This window comes from Hyaena hyaena, unplaced genomic scaffold (genome assembly GCF_003009895.1).
Source record: "Hyaena hyaena isolate Hyena2069 unplaced genomic scaffold, ASM300989v1 scaffold_593, whole genome shotgun sequence".
Lineage (NCBI taxonomy): Eukaryota > Metazoa > Chordata > Mammalia > Carnivora > Hyaenidae > Hyaena > Hyaena hyaena.
Window position 1 is genome coordinate 620764 of NW_024081225.1, and position 21874 is coordinate 642637.

The window sequence follows — 21874 nt, forward strand, 5'->3', positions numbered from 1 at the left end:
TAGTAATTTTATAGGCAAATAAAAGCTGTCTATTATAGTAGTTTTGGGTGGCTATATACTTTTCTTCCATGGTTTGGAATTGATTTAAGAGGCAGCTCGCGAGTCATTAATAATGTCATTTTAATTACTCTATAGTTACAGCTCATTTTGGACCCCAAACTGAATTACCCGTCTTGAACACCACCTTATTCATCAGGCTTGGCTCTGATAATGACATGGTGATAAGAGCCATTTGTTATTTTCAATAATCTTTTCCTTAGTCAATAATTTTTTATTTGCAAGTCACCGATATACACTTAGACTATCAAGGTGGTATAGTTTGTTCATATATTAATTCACATCAGGTCTTCTCTGTGTTTTTCCCTTACCAATTCTAAAAGAATATAGCTGGATTTTCGCCTTCCTTTCCCTTAGGATGGTTGAATTGCAGGGTCAAAGCAGAAAGAGCCTGAAATCAATTGTCTTCCTGGTTCGTTTGTTTAGAGAGCCTAAACTCTAAGGCTAGGGTGACCTAGGGTAGGAAGGGTAGGTTGGTGCCATTGAGGAGAGAGTGAAATCAGAAGAGATGAAAGGGGCAGAGATTTATTTAAGATTAAGGAATAGACTGTGCTTAGGGTTCCCTGAACACATCATTATGGCTTCTGGGTTCTCTCCCCAAAAAGGAACAGAATGTTGGAAGACAAAGGCTGTATGGTGCTTACAGGGCTCCTCCTGAGTGAAGAAGGGAATACCACAAGGTTTCTCATTAAATCCAATGGAAATGAATAATACTAAGCCTCCTGAGGCACTAGATTTCTGAAGCATAGAATCTGTCTATGCATATACCCAGGAAAATGAATCTACCGTCTCTCCTTATGAAGTTGAATCTCCTTTTCCTCTTTGAAGGCTAGCCTTGTTTGCTACAAAAATGGCTTCCCTAAGTGTGGGTTTATATCACTTTCTATTCCAAGAAGCATTCTGGGAAGAGTCCGTCAAGTTGTTGTTGTTGTTGTTGTTGTTGTTGTTTTAGCACTAAGGTTTCTGAAATTGCCATTCCCTCTCTATGAGAGTTGTGAGCAAGAGTTGAAAAAAGACATAGCAAGTCAGTGAATGTATGAGGAAGTCATTCTGCTTTAGAAGTCTAGTGCCCAGAAGGCTGTTGTGTTGGTTTCCTGGTCTCTGGGGCAGAAGGAGTTTGGTATTGAAGGTAAACTTGTCCATGAAAGCACTTTTTGGATGGGAGATCAAAAAGCTTTAGGACTAAGTAGGAAGAGGGAATTGGTTTTTTATTACCAAAGGAAAATATAATTGTCTACTGATGAGACACTTGGAAGAAATAAGTCAAATCCATTTGTGGATCATTAATGGGTGGAAATGGGGCCAATTTACTATTACATGTGAAAGCCTAGATGGGGCAATTAGGATAATAGCAACCTAAACATCAAGCTTTTCTAATCAAAAACAAGATACTGTCCCAGGATTCTAAATATAGACTCTTTTGCAGATTAATAAGAGAAGGAAGGAAAGAGTAGACCATTTGTTTTTTCTAAAGTCCTGGCTCTCAATTAAATTAAAAAAAAAGATTAATTTGACTCAATGATCATAAAAAGGTTGATTACATAAAAACGAATTGTACGTGAAGAAAGAACAGATCCTAGAGCTCTAAGAAATGACCAGTATGTATTTATAAATAATGTAGCAGTTTTAAGTTATTTTATTTTTTTTTTACAAATAGTTTATTGTCAAGTTGGTTTCCATATAACACCCAGTGCTCATCCCCACAAAGCAGTTTGAAGTTTTATAGATAACTGTTAAGTTACTAAATATAATGGGTGTACTCATTCAGTGTATAATTTTGTTTTCTGGTTGTAGGGAATATTTTGGTAAACTTAATGGAAATTTGCTCTGAAAGTTCACAGTAGGCCTGGTCGTTTATTATCACAAAGCTCAGGTACACCTGCAAAAATGTTCACATCGGCCTGGGGATAATACAGGAGATGCATATGTTATGATAGATTTAAAGGAAAGAATGGTGTCAATCCCACTGCTTTGACAAGACTGAGATCTTTGATCTTTTTCTGACACAAAGATCTACTACTGAATTGCAAAGAATTGTTAAAACTTAATGAATTTCACATCTAAAGATAATGTTATCACACTAGTATCCAAGGACAGGGAGAGAAATTTTTAGTTGCTTTACTTAATTTTCAGCTTTACCTATTTCCCAAAAATTATATGAGTGACTTGGAAAAAACCAAACACTCAAAGACAGGGTTATGTTGCAGACTGACAGACAGACAGATAGACACCCCCCCCCCCCAAAAATAGATGTAAAACATCAAACTCATGCTCTCCTCAATCATATTGTATAAATGGTCTAGGCTATACCATTCACTTATGGTATTTGATTTAATGGTCTAATCTATACCATTCACTTATGGTATTTGAGTTGTGCAATATTTTCCCTCTTTAACTCTTTTCTCAATATCCTTAAAAATGTATTAGCTACTATGCTGTGTAAATTAACAAAAACATAATAAATAAGAATGCTGTAAACCCATTTCAGAATTAAATACCAAATTAGGAGCTAGATTTTAAACTTCTGGATCTATGAATTACTCAGTTTACCACTTGAATGGCACAAAGAAACAACTCACTGTCTGTGCATCTAACATGGGACTTGTTATATCTTTCTATTCACATATATACATACACAGACACACACATATATGTATATATATGTTCCTTACCAGATTTTTAATTCTTTAAAGATACTCAGTAACTCTTGTTCAACTTTGTATTTCTTGAGGACAGAGCCACACATATGTGGACATAGAGGGAATTAAATTGGGAGCAAGTGTCACTGGTATAAGACAAAAGAAATAAGACTCATCTTATTCAGAAAGCTTTTCCTTAAACTGAAGCAAGACTTTGAAATAAAGGTGTAGTCCAGCTACTGAAGTAAAATTCCCATTTTTTGCTTTGAATTGAAACAAAACAAAAAAAAGCTTCCAAAAAGAGCTGGTCAAGAGTGCTTCAAGCCTCTAACATAATATATGTGAGCAGGGAGGCCATAGGAGAGCCCCTGGTGCTCCTGGATGGCTCATTCGGTTAAGCATCAGACTCTTAATTTCGGTTAAGGTCATGATCTCACTGTTCGTGGGTTTGAGCCTCACGTTGGCTTCTCGGATGACAGTATGGAGCCTGCTTAGGATTCTCTCTCTTCCCTTTCTCTCTGTCCCTCCCCGACTTGGGTTCTCTCTCTCCCCTCTCTCTCTCCCTCTCTTTTTCTTTCTCAAAATAAGTAAACTTAAAAAAAAAAATTGAAAAGCCCTTCAGATGGGCAAAATGTGGAAGGAGAAACAGAGAAAAGAGGGCCCCTCTGTAAAGTGTGAACATGAAGGTCAGGTTTATTATCATTCCATCCTTGTCCAAGAATGTATTTGTTTCAGTGAAATAATAAGATATTTAATGTATTCATATTTTTACATGTTGTGGGTGATTCTCTTTTCTATCACCTTTGCTCACCTTTCCACTAAGCAATCCCACCCACTGCAATAAATTTCTTAAAAAAATTTTTAGTTGCACCCTCAACTCCTGTGGATTCATTTCTGGTTTTAGCATCAAACCTCAGGGTTAGAGCCTATCCAGTCATGTTCTTTAAAATTATCAAAATATAGCTTTTCAAATAGCTATATTCGAAAAGATGCCACCTGAAAAGAACCAGTAAGAGTTTGATGCGCCTAAAAGAAAGATTACAGACATTAATAATCTTTTACGTCCTTTAATTAAGATGTGCATGTGACTTTGTGGTGAAAAAACTTGGTCACAGATTAATTAGAAATGATAAAGATGGCTGTCATAGTCTCCTTTCAAAAATTCATTATTCGTAACCACCAATTGTCCAATAATTCCAAATCTTAAAGAATAAAGCATGTATTGATTTTACAAAGAACTATCAAGCAACTCATCCACACCAGGTGGTACTATTCTAAAAGGCTGAAATGAGTAAATTACTAAAAGATGGCTTGTGCTCCAAGGAAAGAAGAACATAAAGCTTTGGGAAGCTTATCTGATTATCCCACTTAATTCAGCTGAGTTACATGTCTTTGGAAGAAATGTTGCTTGAAGCAAACAAAAAAAATGGTATTCAACTGGGTTAAATGGTATTATTTGGGAATTTTATAAATTCTGCAGGCTAGGAACACACATTATTGATTTTAAAGAATGTTTAAAGAGAGTCTCGTTCAGGCTCCTCGTCTGCTCCCTTCATGTTTCAATCAATTTCTCCCAGGGGTCTTAGAGTAAAATTAGGTGTTACACCTAGGTGAATTTTAATGGCTCTAATAATTATGTTTCTGTTTCTTCAAAATATCTGATTGATTGCAACTTTATCCTCCCTCTGCAAAGGGATTATAAATTTGCATGCTTCTGTGTCAATGTCACTTGAGTCCAACCTTATCTTGCTTACATTTTCCTGACTGTTGTTTCAATTTATTTGGAGGAAGCAAGAGCCTCCCTTCGGTTTTTATTCTCCTGTGCATTCGGATCTATCAGTAAATATGAAGGTGCATTGGCAGAGTGTGGGAAGCTTCTACTCTGTTCAGGAGAACGCAGCGGACGCGGGACTAGGCCATCTTACAAGCCCGCCAGGACGTCTCAGCCATTACTTCATTCAACGGCTTTATAAAAGAATTCTCTTCAGTTTTAGGAAGAGAACACTGACGACACACAATTGAGCCAGGCATGGTTTTGTGTCTGCACTTAACCTAATCTAAGTTCTCGAAACCAATACTAAAAAATTGGGATGGAAGAAAACATTTTGCACTTATTTCAAGGAAACGAGACTTGAGAGATGTGTCTTACCATGCATATGTAAGCTTACCATGTATACCCAAGCCAAAAATAAAATCCAAGGTTATTTTTTAATGTATATTTAAAGTTTGCTTCAGAAAACAAAAGAAAATATCCACATATATATATATAATTTAACCATTTTGGGGGAAGAAATTATTCTGAGCAGAATAGCTTACAGTGATTTGGGTGCTTTGCTGAGGCTTAAGAAATTGTTAGTGCCAATTCCAATTTGCTTACTTCATTTACTTTGCAGCTAAGATGTAAATTAATCATTGCTGGTAACATCAATTTAGTTGTAATTAATCATAGAGGGAGGAGTGAAGCAGTCACATTGGTGCCAGCCATATTAACTGCCTTACCTGATTGCTCTTGTGCGATTTTCCTGCACCTTGATGAATATACAAGTCAAGGAATACTTTGGGGGCTTCCAAGAATATTCACAGTATCTCTGGAAATAGACTTGAAAGCACTATAAATAGTTGATTGCTGCTTTACCTGAAGACTTTTTTTGTGGCTATTAGATTTATAACTTTTACACACACACACACACACACACACACACACACACACACACACACACTTTGCCCTTGTTTTGGAGAAGGGCTTTCAGAGCAGGTGAAGCTAAAAATGGACATTCTGCAGGAGTCTTGGCTGCATGTTCAAGGTCAGAGAGAAGTGGATCCCAACAGAGAGCAAGTATTGATGTTTCCTACGTAGTTTCCGCCCATCAAATAAGTATTGAGGAGAAAATATAACTCTCATTTGCAAATATGCAATATTTATTAGCTCTTGACAAAAAGTTATTGATTTTTATAATATTATATTCAGAATATATCCATATATTTACTTATCCCTCACAGAACTTTAGGTGATTTACAGAGGACAAATACACCAATAATACACTGATGTAAGAGGTATGATATGAAATCGGTGTATTTTACAATCTTCACATGCCCTGTGACTCCATGTCCATTTTATCAAGCCATTGTTTTCTTTACAGTGAAGACAAATCCCACCTACAACATGCAAGTCAGCGTTCAGCACAGACTGTCAAGATACACTTTTCAGTCCACAGAAAAATAAGAGGCTTCAAAGGTGGGCTTTGCAAGTGTTCTCGTGGAAGGAGGAGGTAGATCGGTGTTACAGAGTGTGTGCTGGCTCCCCACTGCTCCCCAAGGTAGAGGGGTTGATCAGGTCTGCTGCTGCGTATGACCCTGAGCTGGTGGTCCCTGAAAGTGACTGATCCTGTTGCTTCCCTTTGGCATGGGACTGGCATCTACTTCTGAGTTCACGGTCCCTGCCTTGAGACTGGTCCTAAGATCCCTGCACTCTCTTTGGCATTACTTCAGTCCTCCTCAGGGTTATGAGTCTAGTCTCCACTTTTCTGTCTTCCCACTGGAGTATAGAGGGAGATGGGGATCCTGAGCATGCCACATAAGGGCCTGGGAAAGCTGCTGCTGCTATGATAAGTCCACCTGCCCAGATAGGTCCCCGGTGGTTGAGGTCCTAGAATGAACATGGGACCTCTCGAAGAGGCATGGAAGTTTCTCAGGCTCAGCCCAGTGAACCAAACCAAACCAAACCAAACCAAACTAAACCAACAAAAACTGAGGAAATCTACCCCGGAATTTCCCAGATGGCACCTGGATGTTTCTACCTACCCATTATCTTGGGATTTTGACCCCACGACCACACTCTTACTCTTTATTCTCTTCTCCTGGGCTCTTCCCCAAGCCCCACAATGTCTTTTTCTTTCTGCTTCCTGTCTTATAGGAATTTCCCTTATTCCACATTCTTTCATTACCTCTGTGATGTGGCTGACAGTAAAACTTGGTGACCTCGGTTTCCCAGGTTTGGCCTTGGGTATGTAGAGGGAATACTTGAGTACTCTGAAAAGCTTATTTATCTATGCAACCAGCCAGTAACTTGGGAAGTAAGAGCGGGAGGAGGCGTCCTCAAAAAGGAGCAGGGTCCCTTCTTGGAATATTTCCAATATTTGAAATACTGGAGAGAGGAAGCAGTTCAAAATGTAAAAAGGTAAATGGACAAAGACAGGTCTATTCTGTCCATGTGCCTTAGGCACACAGCTGCTGTCCACCGAGATAATCACTACCTCCAGGGTCTTATATCTATATTCCCAGAGGTTTTCTGTGCCCAAACATGTATGTATAAGGAGTTTTTTCTCTTCTCAAAACAATTTGTAGCATGCTACACACACTGTTCTCTATCTTTCATTTTTTTAACTTAATATACCTTTATCAGTACATATTACTACCCAGAGAGGGTGCTTATACTTCTTGATGGTTGCCCAGTATTCAAATACAACAAAATAACAGAACTGATTTGACCAGGCCCTCTTGCCACCTTTTGGTTGTTTCAGTATTCTTTTTTTTTCTTCAAAACATGCTGCGATGAGTATCTTTTAATATGTTTATTGAGTTAAAAAACTTTTTTTCATGTTTTATTTATTTCTGAGAGAGAGAGCATGAACAGGGGAGGGTCAGAGGGAGAGCGATACAGAATCCCAAACAGGCTCCAGGCTCTGAGTTGGCTGTCAGCACAGAGCCCGACGCGGGGCTCGAACCCACGAACCGTGAGATCATGACCTGAGCCGAAGTCGGACACTTAACCGACTGAGCCACTCAGGCGTCCCTAATATGTTTATTTTGAACATGTGCAGGTTAATCTACAGAATAAATACCTAGAAGTGGAATTGCGGTAGCGAATGTTTTATTAGGATAGACACGTCCAAATTCTTTGCAGCAGAATTGCTCTTACAGTCTGATCAACATAAATAGGACTGACCGTCTGCCCTCCTGTGCCTCTGCTAGCAGACTATACAGACTGGATCCTGACAGTGAGAAATAAAAACACTGGTGTCTCAAAGTTTTCAGGTGCATTTCTCTTTTCACAAATGAAGTTGAGAGCTGTGTAAGTTTTTGAGGGTCTTTTTTTTTTTTTTTAATAAAGTTTATTTATTTATTTTGAGAGAGAGAGAAAGAGAGAGAGAGGATGCAGGGAAGGGGGAGAGAGAGAAGGAGGGACAGAATCCCAAGCAGGCTCTGTGCTGTCCATGCAGAGCCCTGCTAGGCACCTGACCTCACAAACCGTGAACTCATGACCTGAGCTGACACCAAGAGTTGGAGGCTTAACCGACTGAGGCACCTTAAGAGTCTTTTTCATTTCCATTTCTTTTGGTCCTTCCCCCCCATCCCTCCATTTTTCCTTCAATTTGTTGGTCTTACAGATTTTTAGGAAGTCCTCATGAATTAAGAATATTCGCTCTTAATTTGGGATATGCTCTTTGGATATTATGTTTTATTTGTTTGTTATTTGTCTTTTAGCCTCTGAATGGTATACTTTGATACACAGAAATTTCTTATTATGTTATCTAATTAATCGCTTTTAAACTTTTTTTGTTTCTTAGTTTTATGGCATATTAGCAAAGTCTACTGTACTCTGAGAATGTAACAATAATGCTCCCAAGCTATTAGTAATTCTATGGCTTCATTTTTTATGTTGAAATATTTGATCCATTTAGAATTTATTTTAGTATAATGTGCAAGGTAGACATTGAGTATTTTTCCAGATGGCTACCTAGTTGTATTGTGACCACTTATTGAATAACCATTTCTCTACTTATTTGAGATGTGAATTTTATGGCATTATATAATATAGAATATGGTATAGAAAAATATAATTAATATAATATAATAAGATATATAATATCATGTTTATTTCTGGAATGTCCATTCATTTTGTTGTTCATTATGTATATTCATTTACCAGCACAATAGAACTTTAAATATTTCAGTAATTAACCAAAGAAAGGATAAAGTTGATTTCTTGTTCATGTTACTGCATTTTGAACTTAAGCGATTAAAACACCTAATTAACTAGAGCAGGTCATACTTCACCCAGAAGGAAAAATTACAAATGACAGCAAAATCCTCAAAGAATAAAATCATACCACAGAACCAACTTGGAAATTAGTCGCATACATATGTCACTGCTAAATACTGAGCATGGCTCATGTCAAAAATTGTCAGAGTGCTCTGACAAACATCAATATCTAGAGTGAGGTTTTAGAGAACAGTAACTTAGTCACTGAAATGTTATCTTAACAGGCACAACCTTTCCACGTGGAAGTGTGGTCCTGATGTTGATTTTCTTACCTGAACAATGTGACCTAAGCTTGCTGCTCTTAATTAGATTGAGTGGGGACAATGCAGCCGGAAGAATTTAGCACAGACATCAATCGTACCTGGAGAATACCAGCCTGAGCCTGACAGTTTTTAGGAAACAGGGTCAAAATCAGTACAACAAATTAACACTGACCATGAGGAGAAAATGGAAGTTTTACTGCTTAGAGAAAACAATATTCTCACTATAAGCCATACGGCAATCAGCTAATTTTTGTCAATTAAAAGGCTTATGTCATCTTTTAAGTATAAAATAACACATACTCATACAAAAGTACACAGTAGAAATGAGTCTTCAGAATAAAATTTGGAAGTCTTCCTCTCCAAAGAGAGTACCCAGAAGCAGTATGGTTATCATTCTGGCAAGCACTGTTTCAGAATTCATCTAAGAGAGATGTTTTGTTTTGTTTTATAAAGTAAAATTTATATTATTCATTTTGTTTTCATCTTGATTTTATTAATTAGTTTGTGGTGGCTATCTTCCCATGTCAACATGTGGCCTGACGCATTCCTTTTTGATTTGAGTTAAATTTTGTACTAGCAATATTCTCTTTATAGAATTTATTATCATTATACTTTCAATTACAGAAATAAATTCAAACAAAACTGAAATGAATATATCAGGGAATAGCTCAGAGAAACAAAAACTATTTTCATTCATCAAATAAACAAATAAAAAGAGAATATGGATGTTTGCACATATAGGAGGATTAGGAGGAACCTAACGGAGGACCATGGGGGAGAAGAAGGGGAAAAATAGTGGGGGAGAGGGAGGGAGGCAAACCATGAGAGACTCTTGAATGCTGAGAACAAACTGAGGGCTGATGGGTGTGGGGGGGAAGGGGAGAGATGGGCATGGAAGAGGGCACTTGTGGGGATGAGCAGGTGTTATACGGAAACCAACTTGACAATAAACTATTTTAAAAAAAAGAGAATATGGAGAGGTGGACATTCTCAATGTTTCTACATTTCTTTCTGGAAAGTAATGTAGTTATAAATTTTATAAATGAAACATACCTATATTATGTGCCTAGGCAGTTATTTTTTTTTTTTTTTTTGAGCATCAGTATTGCACAGATCAAAACCCCAGAATACAAGGACATATGTATAAGAATTTGTATAGCAAAACCCTTCAGGGTGGCAAGAGACTGAAAATGACCCAAAAGCCCACCAGTTATGTAATGATAGAACGTATCACAGGTAATAATGATATAGATGATTAAACTCTTATTGAAAAAGATTTGTTTGAATGAGACAGACTTTCAGAATGGACTTCTGAATGAAAATAGCAAGTTGAGAAGTAATATGGTACAATATGAACTTATTTTTTTTAGAAAAACAACAAAAACTACCACACACACACACACACACACACACACACACACACACAAATAAGCTTGAAATAATACATCAGACTGCTAAAATTGTTTCCACGAATAGTGACAAGATTATTAACAGTGATACGATATGATGATATAATCATGTTTTCCTTTAGAATTTATACATTATGGTAAGCATGTATATATTATTTTTATAATTTTAAAAAGTGAATAAAGAACACTTAAAATGGAAAAATATATGATTGGATGAGCAAGTTTTATAGAAAATATCTTTCTATTGTCATATAAAGTTTAACGATTTTAGAGAGAGGTACTTAGAAATGGTACAATATTTGAAGCATCAGAAGTAGTAATAATGGAGTGGTGTTAGATGATGCTCAGTAATATACTGCCTACTTTATTTTATTTTACTTTACTTTATTGTCTAGAGAGCTGGAATCTTGCTTCAGTTTTACTATTCTTCCTTTCTAAAATATTCCTAGAAAAGAGATATGTTCAAAGAAGGCCGAGGAAAATATCACTTTGTTAATGACTGGGCATCAGTCTCCACACCACTGCTGCAAGCCTGAACTCATCTCCCCACCCATGGCCTTCTTTGTGGTTGATCTAATGGAAGCCTAGAGCCCAGAATCAAAGTAGGCTGAAGACAGGCTACACTACTTTTCCACATCTTCACTAGAGGATCAACACTAGCAATCTAATAGTACAAAAAGATAACTCTGCCAAAACATAGGAAATAGGGCTAAAGCAGAGCCCCATAAAGGTTTAGCTGGACTTCCAGTGTTTCCTCCATAAGAAAACATGGCTGACCAGCATCTTGATATTTATCAGAAGAGCACTCTCTCCCCTTGGAAGATGGGTTTCTTGCCCTTAATACCCACTCATCCTTGAGTAAGAAAGAAGAGAAAGAAGAGGAAAGAAGAAAGGACCTTCATCGCTTAGATGAACCAGGCTAAAAACAAAAGATATCATCTATTAAAAATCTAAAGGTACAACTGGGAAGAGATGGAAATTAATCTTCAGTTACTTTCTTAAACTTTTGGGGTTCATGAAAATAAAAGCCGTATTTTTTCCAAGCACTTCTAGGTTTTTCAAACCATCTGTGCTTCAAGGAGAATTTAGTACATGTGTTTTTAGTTAATTTACACTTAACTCATCAAAATGTTGACTTGTTATTCCAGCTATTTGATGTCTCAGAAATCATACACACATTTTAATATATGTTCAAAAGTCTTTCCCCCATTTGGATAAGGAAATCATCATGAGCTAGCAGTAAACAGAACCTGGAAGAGCTTAAGTCTGATTCTGAACAGAGAAATGAGGAGATTCCAAGGAGTTTGAAACTCGGCAATCTACTTCCCATGCATGTGGTGACAAGATCTTTGAAGGGAAAAACATGAGAAGTGACCCAAAAAACATCAAAATCATCACAAGCATAAAGGGAGTGTCTAGGATATGAAGATGTTTAGTCAGGGGACTTGCAATATATATCATATTAACTCTATATTCCTCAGCACAAAAAACCCAATGCTGGTCCACGTGTATCAAACTCTGTGTAGAAGCCAATAGGTTACTTTTTCCGTGAAAAAGGACAAAGGATGTTTTTGAACTTTTGATAAGCCAATGATCTTCTTTTCTTTTAAGTAAAAGGTATTAAATGCATATCCATTAAAGAGCTCCTTCATAGTCACAGAAATAGGCTGGAAATAATTTTTCTTTTTCCCCAGCTTGAATATGTTTCTAGACCCGAATCCTTGAGGAAAAGTTATCACCGATTGTTGTTTGGTTGTCTGGTTTTACACCTGACTAAAGCTTCAGTTAAGTCTAGAGCAATTCTCGAGATATTTACACACAGACTCCGAGAACTGTTAGATGCAAGAACCTGGCCTTTTGTGACTGAAGACAACAAGGTGTTCAGAGACTGAGTGCAAACTATGGAAGGCGTTCTGAGGCCAAATCTCATGTAAGTACAAGAGGAACCAATTCATGTCTGAGAATGGCCACAGAAAGAAGCCAAAGATTCAAGATTCGGAGAAGCAGATCAATAGGAACATGAAATAGAAATGGATCAATAGGAGCATGAAATAGAATTCGATCAATAGGAACATGACACTGGAGGGAGCAGTGCAGCCAAGAGATTGGGGAAATGTTCTAGGGGTAGGGTGAGCACTGGAGAGGGCAGAGACAGACACAGAGGTCGAGGAAGGGCAGTTTGGAGGCAGTTCTCATGAGCATGGGCTCCTTTAGTGGTCCAGCTTGCTTCTCTGTTCTGGGATAAATTCATAAAATAATACAGGTAGTAGGAGGGAGAAGAAAGAAACACAATAATCATCTCATTCAACTTTATAAATTTTAGCCCTCTCATTTTTTAAAGTTTTTACTTATTTATTCTGAGAGAGTGTGCAGGAGAGAGAGACAAAGAGAAGAGAGAAAGAGAATAAGAGAGAGAGAAAGAGAGAATCCCAGGTAGGCTCTGCCCTATTAGCACGGAGCCTGATGTGGGGGTTGGAACTCGCAGAACAGGAGATTGTGACCTGAGCCAAAACCAAGAGTCCAATGCTTAACGGACTGAGACACCCAGGTGCCCCTGACCCTCTCATTTTTCTAATTGTGGGTTTTGTTGCTCAGACTGGATGGATAATGTTGTGCCTAGAATGCTGTAGCTGGTCCAGAGCCGGGCAGAGCGACTGTGAGGCCTCCCTTTACTTCCACACCAGTGTTCTTTCTACGCACCACATCCCAGGTGACTTAGTCATTTCCTGTTTCCTTTAGTCCTTTTAAAGTTTCTTTTTTGTTCCCCCACTTGCCTCATTCATTCCCACTATAACTTGAGATTGACGAAGTGACAAAATGTCACGCCCAAAGCTCGGGTGGAAGTATTTTCAGAGGGGGTCACAGCAACGCATGTTTGTTTTGTTAAGTTTCACGCTTATTCTCAGCATATGGGTTCAAAGCTGTGAACCAACCTTGAACCTTGGGAGCTGGAAGTCGACAAGATGGGACTAATATGTAAAAGAAAAAAAGGTTCAGAAGGACTTGTTGGATGTCGGTTCTCTTTTCAAAAAGAACATTTTGGTGACTTAAGTGTAAATGAGTTGGAAACACACGGATTTTATTCTCTTGCCAGATGCACGAGTTTAAACATTCATGGAAAAAAAGCACTCAGGAGAACACGTTTTGAATTTTATTGGTCTTTTTTCTCTAGAAGATGGAAGCTGAGAAATGATGAAGACAAGTGAATCGAAAGCCATCATGCGTTTTAAACGTATGTCTAACACATGACACTGTCAGATGGAGAGGTAAGAAAATCTGGGCTGAGAGCTCTCACTCTGAAAGCCTTGGTATATTTTCAGTGGGTGACTTCATTATAATATGGAAAGAAGTCTCCAGGCAGGTTTTTTTGATCTGAACTTTCTGTATGAGAATAGGGGATGGGGCTGTGAGAAATCCATTTCATTGTAAGGAAAGTAATGCTTCAGTAAAGGTTGTAATTGGGCAATTAGAGCACAAGAGATAATAAATGACTTTGTTTAACATATTAAGGCTTTCTGAAAAATAAGACAATCTACTGGATGATCTTCGTATATACCATGCTGTCTGCCTCAGACATTTTACTTTGTGTAGTAAAAGTAGGATCTTCGCGGAATCCTGATGATTTCCAACAAAAGAAATAAACAAACATTTCAGTATTCGCGTAGTCTTTTTGTATTTTTGCTTCTTTGGCCAACTTCACAGGGGATATTTGGTACTTATTCTATGATCATTATGTGAGTCTCCCTGTGATCATTCGGTGAAATTCTTTGCTTTTGTTGTAGGAGCACTCCATAATTAGCTAAATCAATTTCAAAACTTCTGTACAGGCAGGATCCACAAACTTCTCTGTTTTCAGAGTCATACTTGTTTCTTGAGGTGCCCACGAACGTCTAAGACAACACATAAGTTTCTAGAAGCGCTCCCTGGTTAGCTTGTGATGGGACTCTCTTTAAAACACGCTAGCAAATGAAATCAAACTATTTCAGATGCTACAATTAGATGAAATCACAAGGCAGCTATGCTTGGGACCGTATTAAAATGTAATGTTGGTTGTGACAAAAACATTCAAGACTATGGCGTGTCAGGTAGAGCATACTCATCATCAAAAGTAAAGAGCTTACCTTTATTGATGGAGCCAGGCCACGTCAGAGAGCAAGAGCACATGTCAGCATCACATCTGTCATTAAGTATGTGACTTAATTTTTTTTTTTTTTTTTTGCTGCTGTTTCATGTATTTCAAATGGAAAACTGGGCTGCATTTCAAAATTTAAATATGGTGCATGAAAAGGCTTTGTTCACATTTAATTAAATTACTGTTTATATGCCATATGCTTAATCAGACATTGCTTGTATCCCAGATGGAGGTAATGGGTAGGAATAAGGTACAATTTTTTCCCCCTCTTCTCCAAGTACAAGGAACAAATTGAGATGATTTTCTAAAAAGTGTCATCACAATGACAAACTCATATGGCCACTGCTGTGACATCAGACCTTAAAGGATCCCTTCATGGCTCATTAACTCTCAGAACTGTAAAGATAACCTGTCTGAAGATTCGTAGGACCCTGGGCTCCAGAAGACAATATGTAAGTTATTTTTGAGGCTCTCTTTGTGAAACTTTCCTTGGGTATACTGCTGCTCTGACTTAGCAGCACTGTGTTCTTCAGGATTTCGGATTAGGGTTATTTTTTAAATTATAACTAAAACATAATGAGATGTTAATTTACAGATGTAAACCGAAGTCATGAAAATGTAAACCCAGTGACATCTACTGCAATGTGAGCTGGAAAGAGAGAGAGTCACTTGCAGGATTTCCCTAGGTTCAGATGAAGCACTTTTCTCTTTTTCTTTCTCTTTCTCTTTTCTTCTTCCTTTCATTTTTTCCCCCTACTTTTCTCATTCACCAAGTGGATGTGCTCTGCAGAGAGGAAGAGTCCTTTCTACCATATGAAATGAGCATGTGTTTTTCTTGCTTTTGCTGCTCTGCTGTTTTTGCCATATTTTCTGAGTTCAAGTCTCTAATCAGTTGGTGGGAGCGTAGATGTAATGACATTTATTTTGGAAAACATGTTCTGCTAACATTTTGTAGTAATGCAAGTCATTTAATTCTAAACTTGGCAGCTGAAACGAACACTAGGTCCACATAAACAACTACTCAAATGGTTCAGTCAAAAGCATTTTGGGCACCCAAGGCCAGGACATGATTTCTGGGTCTGCATCCTCCTAAAAGTCAAAGGTTTGCAGGCAGGGGCTTACCTCCAACTCACGCAGACAGAACCTGAGGAATCGTTAACGTGCCTCCATGTGTACAAAAAGAGCTCTCACCTTTTGTTTTAAGGTGAATAAGTAGAAACAGAGAAAACAGATGAATGAAATTCTTGGCCTCAGCAGTGGCCTTGAGGGGTGAGCTCATTAGTTCTGTGGAGAGGGACAAGCCAAGCGGTTGGCGGGGGGGGGGAGTGGGCAGGATTCCCTGGGACTGACACACATACTAAGCTCAAATTAGAATGCTTCTTGTTTTCCAGTCTCTGCAAAGGGTGGAGTAGGGGAACCCATCTGCCATCTTGGTTTGCCAGATGAGAGAGTGTCAGGATAGGAGCGAGAACACTCTGATACTAATGGCAGTCGTCATTTTATTTTTTTGAGCATCCACTGTAGACTAGGTGGTATAACAAATCTTGTAGGTCTTTCTTATTAAAATGTCACACAACTCCTGCAGTATTATAGGTGAATAAATCATAATAATTATAATATAATTAACATAACAGATACAGTAAGTTTGCCTAATTTGCTACAATCCTACAACTAGCAAATGGTAACTAACATCAGGATTTAAATTATGGAGTCTGACCCCACCGACCATCTCCTTCTGTATCATCATCCAGATTGACACGGGACACAAACTGTGGGGAATCAAACCAGGAAGAGGAGGGAAGAGAGATGAAATAAACAATGTTGTATTATAATCATGTGACAGATATTCAATGCTACTATTTAGGTTATTTAAATCCTTGATCTATGGTAGAAAGTCAGGAATGCACACAAATTTTCAAGTGGTCTTATGACAGATACTTGACAATGATTAAAAATGCACCTTCCCCCCAAAGGCTTAAGCACACATACACAGAGCCTTATCTTTTACTAAATGCAACAGCTGCCCAGATTCACGCTTCTGAGTCATCCTTAATATTGTCCTCCTTCTGATAAGCCAGAGCTCACCTTTTCCCAACCTTGGTTTTCTCCCATTTTTCTCCACTTGAGTGAAGGGTTCCACCAACCATTCTGTGCACAAGCCAGGATCCTGGGAGTCCTCCTGGGTATCACACTCTTCCTGATCTCCCATGCTCAATCTTTTACTTATTTCTATTTTCCTTCCTAAATACTTCTTGAATCTGCGCACTTCATTTTTGCCATCTCCATCCTACCTCTATTACCTGGCTTTCTACCCTAGTTTTGTCCCTCTGACCTCTGAACCAATCTCCACAGGGGCAAGAGAATGTGTTAGTGCGGCAGATCTGGTGCCATCCACATCCTGCTTCAAGTCCCAGACCGTTAGGATGAGGCCCTGTGTTGGCTGGCCTCGGTTCTTTATCTTCACCTCACACAACTCCCCTCTTCTCTTTACCTCATCATCTTGACCTTTCAGGTTTTGCTTCGTGGCCTTTGCAAATGCCCTTTCCCAAATCCTTCTCCTCTTCCCCTAGTGACCTTTAACTTATCTTTAGATAGTTCTGCAATCCCCTTCCCCCCCTCAGGTGCCAGCTTTCCATATATCTTCTCTTCCCTTTGCACAATATAATAATAGTGATGAAATATCTGTCTATTTCTCTTAGCAAAAACTTTAAGAGCAACAGCCAAATCTGCCATGTTCACTGGTCTGTATACAGCACATAGCACGGGGCCTTTAACATATTAGGTAGCTAGTTAATCCTTGAAGGGCGAGATCAACGGAGACTTCCTCTATCAGCTTCCATTAAGGAAAAGAGTGAGTCATCTTGGAACTCTGACAGTAGGTTCCTAGAGGGCAGTCACATAGCTCTTTTTCTGGTTACCACTAGTGGTACCATGACCCCTGCGAGATTCTCAACAGGTGGCTTATTGAATCCACAAGCTACATGCATGGAGGGGATGCCCCTGCCTATTAGGAAGCAGAATATCCTTCTGCCATAGAAGACTAAAGTACTTCACCTTCTAGGCAAATTAGGGAGCTCTAGGACATACCTTTGAATTATCTAAATTCCTCTTTCCTCTTGTATTAGAAATGGAACTACGAGGATATAGATATAGATATAGATATAGATATAGATATAGATATAGATATAGATATAGATATATGTAAGAAGGAGTTGACTTACATGGCTGTGGAGGTTGAGATGTCCCCTGATCTTCCATCTTCAAACAAGAGAAGCAGGGAGGCTGGTGACGAAGTTCAAAGGGCTGAGAGCTTGAGAGTCAGTGGTATATATGCCAGTTCCAGTCAAAAAGCCTGAGAGTCAGAAACACAGAGGGCAAGAGAAGATCAATATCCAGATCAACTAGTCAGGCTGAGAGTGAATTCAACCTCCTTCCACTGTTTCGTTTCCTTAAGGCTCTCAGAAGCTTGGAAGATGTGCATCCTTCACTGGAGAGAGCCACCTGCTTTACTAAGTCTACCAATCCAAATACTAATGTCATATGAGAACACCTAAAAATAATGTTTAGACAGATATCTGGGCTTCCTGTGACCCTGTCAAGTTGACACAAAACTAACCACTACAACTCTATGGCCAGATACACATCTAACCCTTTTGGTTTTGGATAGTTTGGTTTCACTGTAACTCTTAGAATTCTAGCAGCTGAGATCCTTGTTGATCATTTGTGAGTTTATGGTTGTTGGAAATCTCATGGAGACAATGTATTGACTCTAGTAAACAGTATGCATAAATTCTCAAAGACACACTTTACTTGTGCTCCTTAAAATTACACTAGAGATGCTTACAGGTATTATATAAAGCCATACAAATGAGTAAGAAGATACAAAAAACAGTCTTTATAAAATGTTCTCATATAATCCAGGAACTTTGAGAAAATTGTAAGCTACAGGTAAAGTGAAGAAGCTAAAATATATCAATTTCTTTTTACCTGGCTACAAATTCTTCCTTCCTCCCTTCCTTCTTCTCTCCCTCCTTCCCTCCTTTCCTTTCCTTCCTTCTTCTTTCTCTCTTTCTTCCTTCCTTCCCTTCCTGCTTCCCCCTCCTCCCTTCCTTCTCTCTTTCCTCCCTCCCTCCCTCCTTCACTTCCTCCCTTCCTCCCTATGAAACTCTTAAAGTGAAAGTTGTACTCAATTACTTTGGTTACATGAACATTCTAATTCTTCAACATCACACCAAAAGGCCACTCTGTAGTTCACAGATACAAATACACCTAGTGATTAGCTTCATCAATGGAATTACTACTGCTGAAAATGATCCAATAATAAAAGAGAGATAATACTAAGAAGTGAATGATTGGTATGAAAAAAAAAAAAAGACTTATACATCTTAGAGTTAGTCATATTCCTCTTCCACAAATTATTTGCCAAATTGCTGGTGTTCAGAAAGTTAAAGTATGATATTAGATTCTGGTAGTTTGCTATGTTATCCCAAGTTTAATATGTTCTTATATTTAGAACAATGGCCTAGAAAATAAGATAAACTGAGTCATTTTGTTAAGTCTTTTTAATTTTCTGCACCCTAGTTTTCTCTTGTAAGCAGTACTGATAACAACTCTTTGTGTACCTTTCATGGGCTGGTTACGCCTACCATTCTCTTACCGACTCTTGTCTTATACAGTGGCAATTCAAGAGAGAGTGCAACATAAGAAAATTTGAACATCTCCTTACATAGCATTACACATACAATATTGCTACTACTATTATAAGTGCAAGTGCAGAAAAAGAAAACAGACACTGCAACTTTATCAAATCTATTGGGTTAACTGAAAAAAAAAAAAAGAATCCATCAATGTAGGAAAGAGAGATATCACTCTAGTTGAACCAATATAATAATTTGAAGGCATTAGCTAAATATAAATGTCATGGAATCAGTCCTAAATTAAACCCCAAAATCTAGCCTAACAGGATTACAAGTACAAACAGTGCTCTAGTTTTTATTCCTGAATGACAGAGAATAGCTAGAGATATATATCAGTTGCCACTAACAATAATCGTTCTTTGAGTTTAAAATCAAAGGGGTGCAGCAGAGACCATATTAAATAAATGAGTTTTCAATTTTTACATTAGATCTTTTTTTAATTTGAAATCATTTCTATATTTTCTGTTTTATTTAAGCAGTGATTACATTTCTTCCTGCCACCTTCCAGTTCAAGTATTCATCACTTACTGGTTTATCCAGATTCTGAGGTTAAACAGCTAGAGGCAAGCTGACTAGATTCTACACATTTTATTCTCACTTGTGAAACTATGGATGCTGGTTGATCAGCATCAATAGATATTTTGTGTTAATGGAAGGTTCACTTTGCTCCTTTACTTTTACCACCCCTGGTTTCCTCTTTGATCTGCAGTATTTTGACTTCAGCTGGTTTCCTATTTGGAAAGGAAGAAAGGGTGATTGCATGTTACAGCATCCATACAGAGACTCTTGAAAATCATCCAAGACACACAAAGATTTTAGAGAAGGGGCGTCTCAGGTTCAACACCCATTTTTAAGATGCAACCGTTGAGCATCAGGGAAGGTTCACAGCTTGTAAAAGGTCACATATTCAAGTAAGTGAGGACCCAGTATGGTACAATGGTTGCAAAGTGACATCACATCAGTGACTTGCTGTCACTTGCCACCAACTTCAGTTTCATGACATCACTTCAATTGTGGCTTTAAATGATTGCTAACTGTTACCTTGTAAGTGTAGCTTGTACCCCTAGAAAAATCAAGCTCTTCAATTTTCTTTTGTCCCCATAGTTGGCTATCACAGTGCAAAACACACTCAGGAAAGTCTAAATAAGCCTGTTTGGTAAGTTCTTTTACTGCCATCAGATGTCCTGAAATGTTTAATTCTGACATTTTTTTTTTAATTTGAAAAATAAATGAAAACCTTAGTTATTGCCTTAGCCAGACTTCACACATTGGCCGCTGCTATAAACTCTATGCGCACAGGATGGGCTGGTTATGCCCAGCATTCTACCATTTATTCTGTTCCAGCATGATTGTAATTTGAGATATGACACAACAGAAATAAAAATGTTAAGTCCTACCTGGGCTCAGAGATTAAAACAATTTTTTTTCCAGAGTCAAGTTCAAGTACAACATCTTTATTTCCATTCTTATGATCAATATCAGGAAAAACACTTGCCTTCAGCTCCACCACCATTAAACAAGATACCCCTCGTTGTGCATTTTGGAGCTTCAAACACTTGCCTAATTCTGTGCATTTACCTTTCAGAGGTAGGACTTCCTTGGGGCAGATACAGGATCTGGCTCCTAGGTGCCTACTTCCTTAAGCTACTCTTCTCTGACCTCCGGCTGTGGTTTTCTTTTGCCATTATTTTCCTGGCTCTGACAAAAGACCATCACCCTTTTGGACCTCCACATGGGTCGGCTAGCACAACCAAATTCTGCTGTTTCAACACTGCTGAGTGATCTGCCATGTCTCGAATGACAGGCAAGCTAATGTCATTCTGCATTTTGTGTCTTTGAGAATTTTCAGTTACTGACCTTTACCACAAACAGGTCCCAGATTATTTCTTTGTGGCTTTCTCTAATATTGAACTCATAGATGGTGCACGATCATGAGTCAGAAAAGGTTCCATTGTTTCTTCCCAGCTGCCCACACTGAAGAAATCTGGCATTTTTGACAAGCATTTGGGAATCAAATGTTTGTCAGATTTCCCTGGTATGACTTGATATTATAATCATAAGGTTCCTTTCCTTTTCTAAAAGTGAAGGAATTTAAAGTTAGGTTTGGCCTCAGGCTTGTTAACATTAGCTGCATAACAGCTTGGTCTTTTAGAGGTCTCTGTTCTGAATACAAGTGATACTTCTAGAGGACACAGGTAAGAACCTGAGAAATACAGAGATGAGCAAGCGTATGGAAGTGCATCATTAACCCATGGAAAGAACATTCGAGACCAAGCGTTTTTTCCCTGTTTTATCGCAGCAAAATGCCCTCCATTCCTCATCTCTCCCCTCCCTTACCCCTTTTCTTTCCTCCTTTCTTTAGTCTACTTTCTATTATTCTTTTTGCAAGTCTGGGTATGCTTATCTGTCTGTGAAGGAAGAGGGTTTCTCTCATCATGCTGATTTAGGGTTACCCTGGTGCAGGCTTCCTCAAGAACAGGAAACTGTGTCCTAACAAAGGAGATAACATTTTTTTTTCTTGGATGAGGACAAGTAAGCTAATGCTGAATTTAAAAGTTAATGGTGTAGATGACAGCAAACTTTTAGTAGGCAAACAAAAGAGTTTTAATATGACAAACACGGGTTTTGTTCAGT

The 21874-nt window shown here is 38.3% G+C and overlaps 1 long non-coding RNA gene across 1 annotated transcript in view; it reads right to left on the minus strand.

Moving 5' to 3' along the window:
* Positions 1 to 17865, minus strand: part of LOC120248531 — a 51366-nt gene extending 33501 nt beyond the window's left edge. Inside the window, exon 1 of the long non-coding RNA XR_005532595.1 lies at positions 17765 to 17865. This is a non-coding gene — a long non-coding RNA (uncharacterized LOC120248531). The remainder of the gene's footprint in view (positions 1 to 17764) is intronic.
* Positions 17866 to 21874: the final 4009 nt, after the last annotated feature.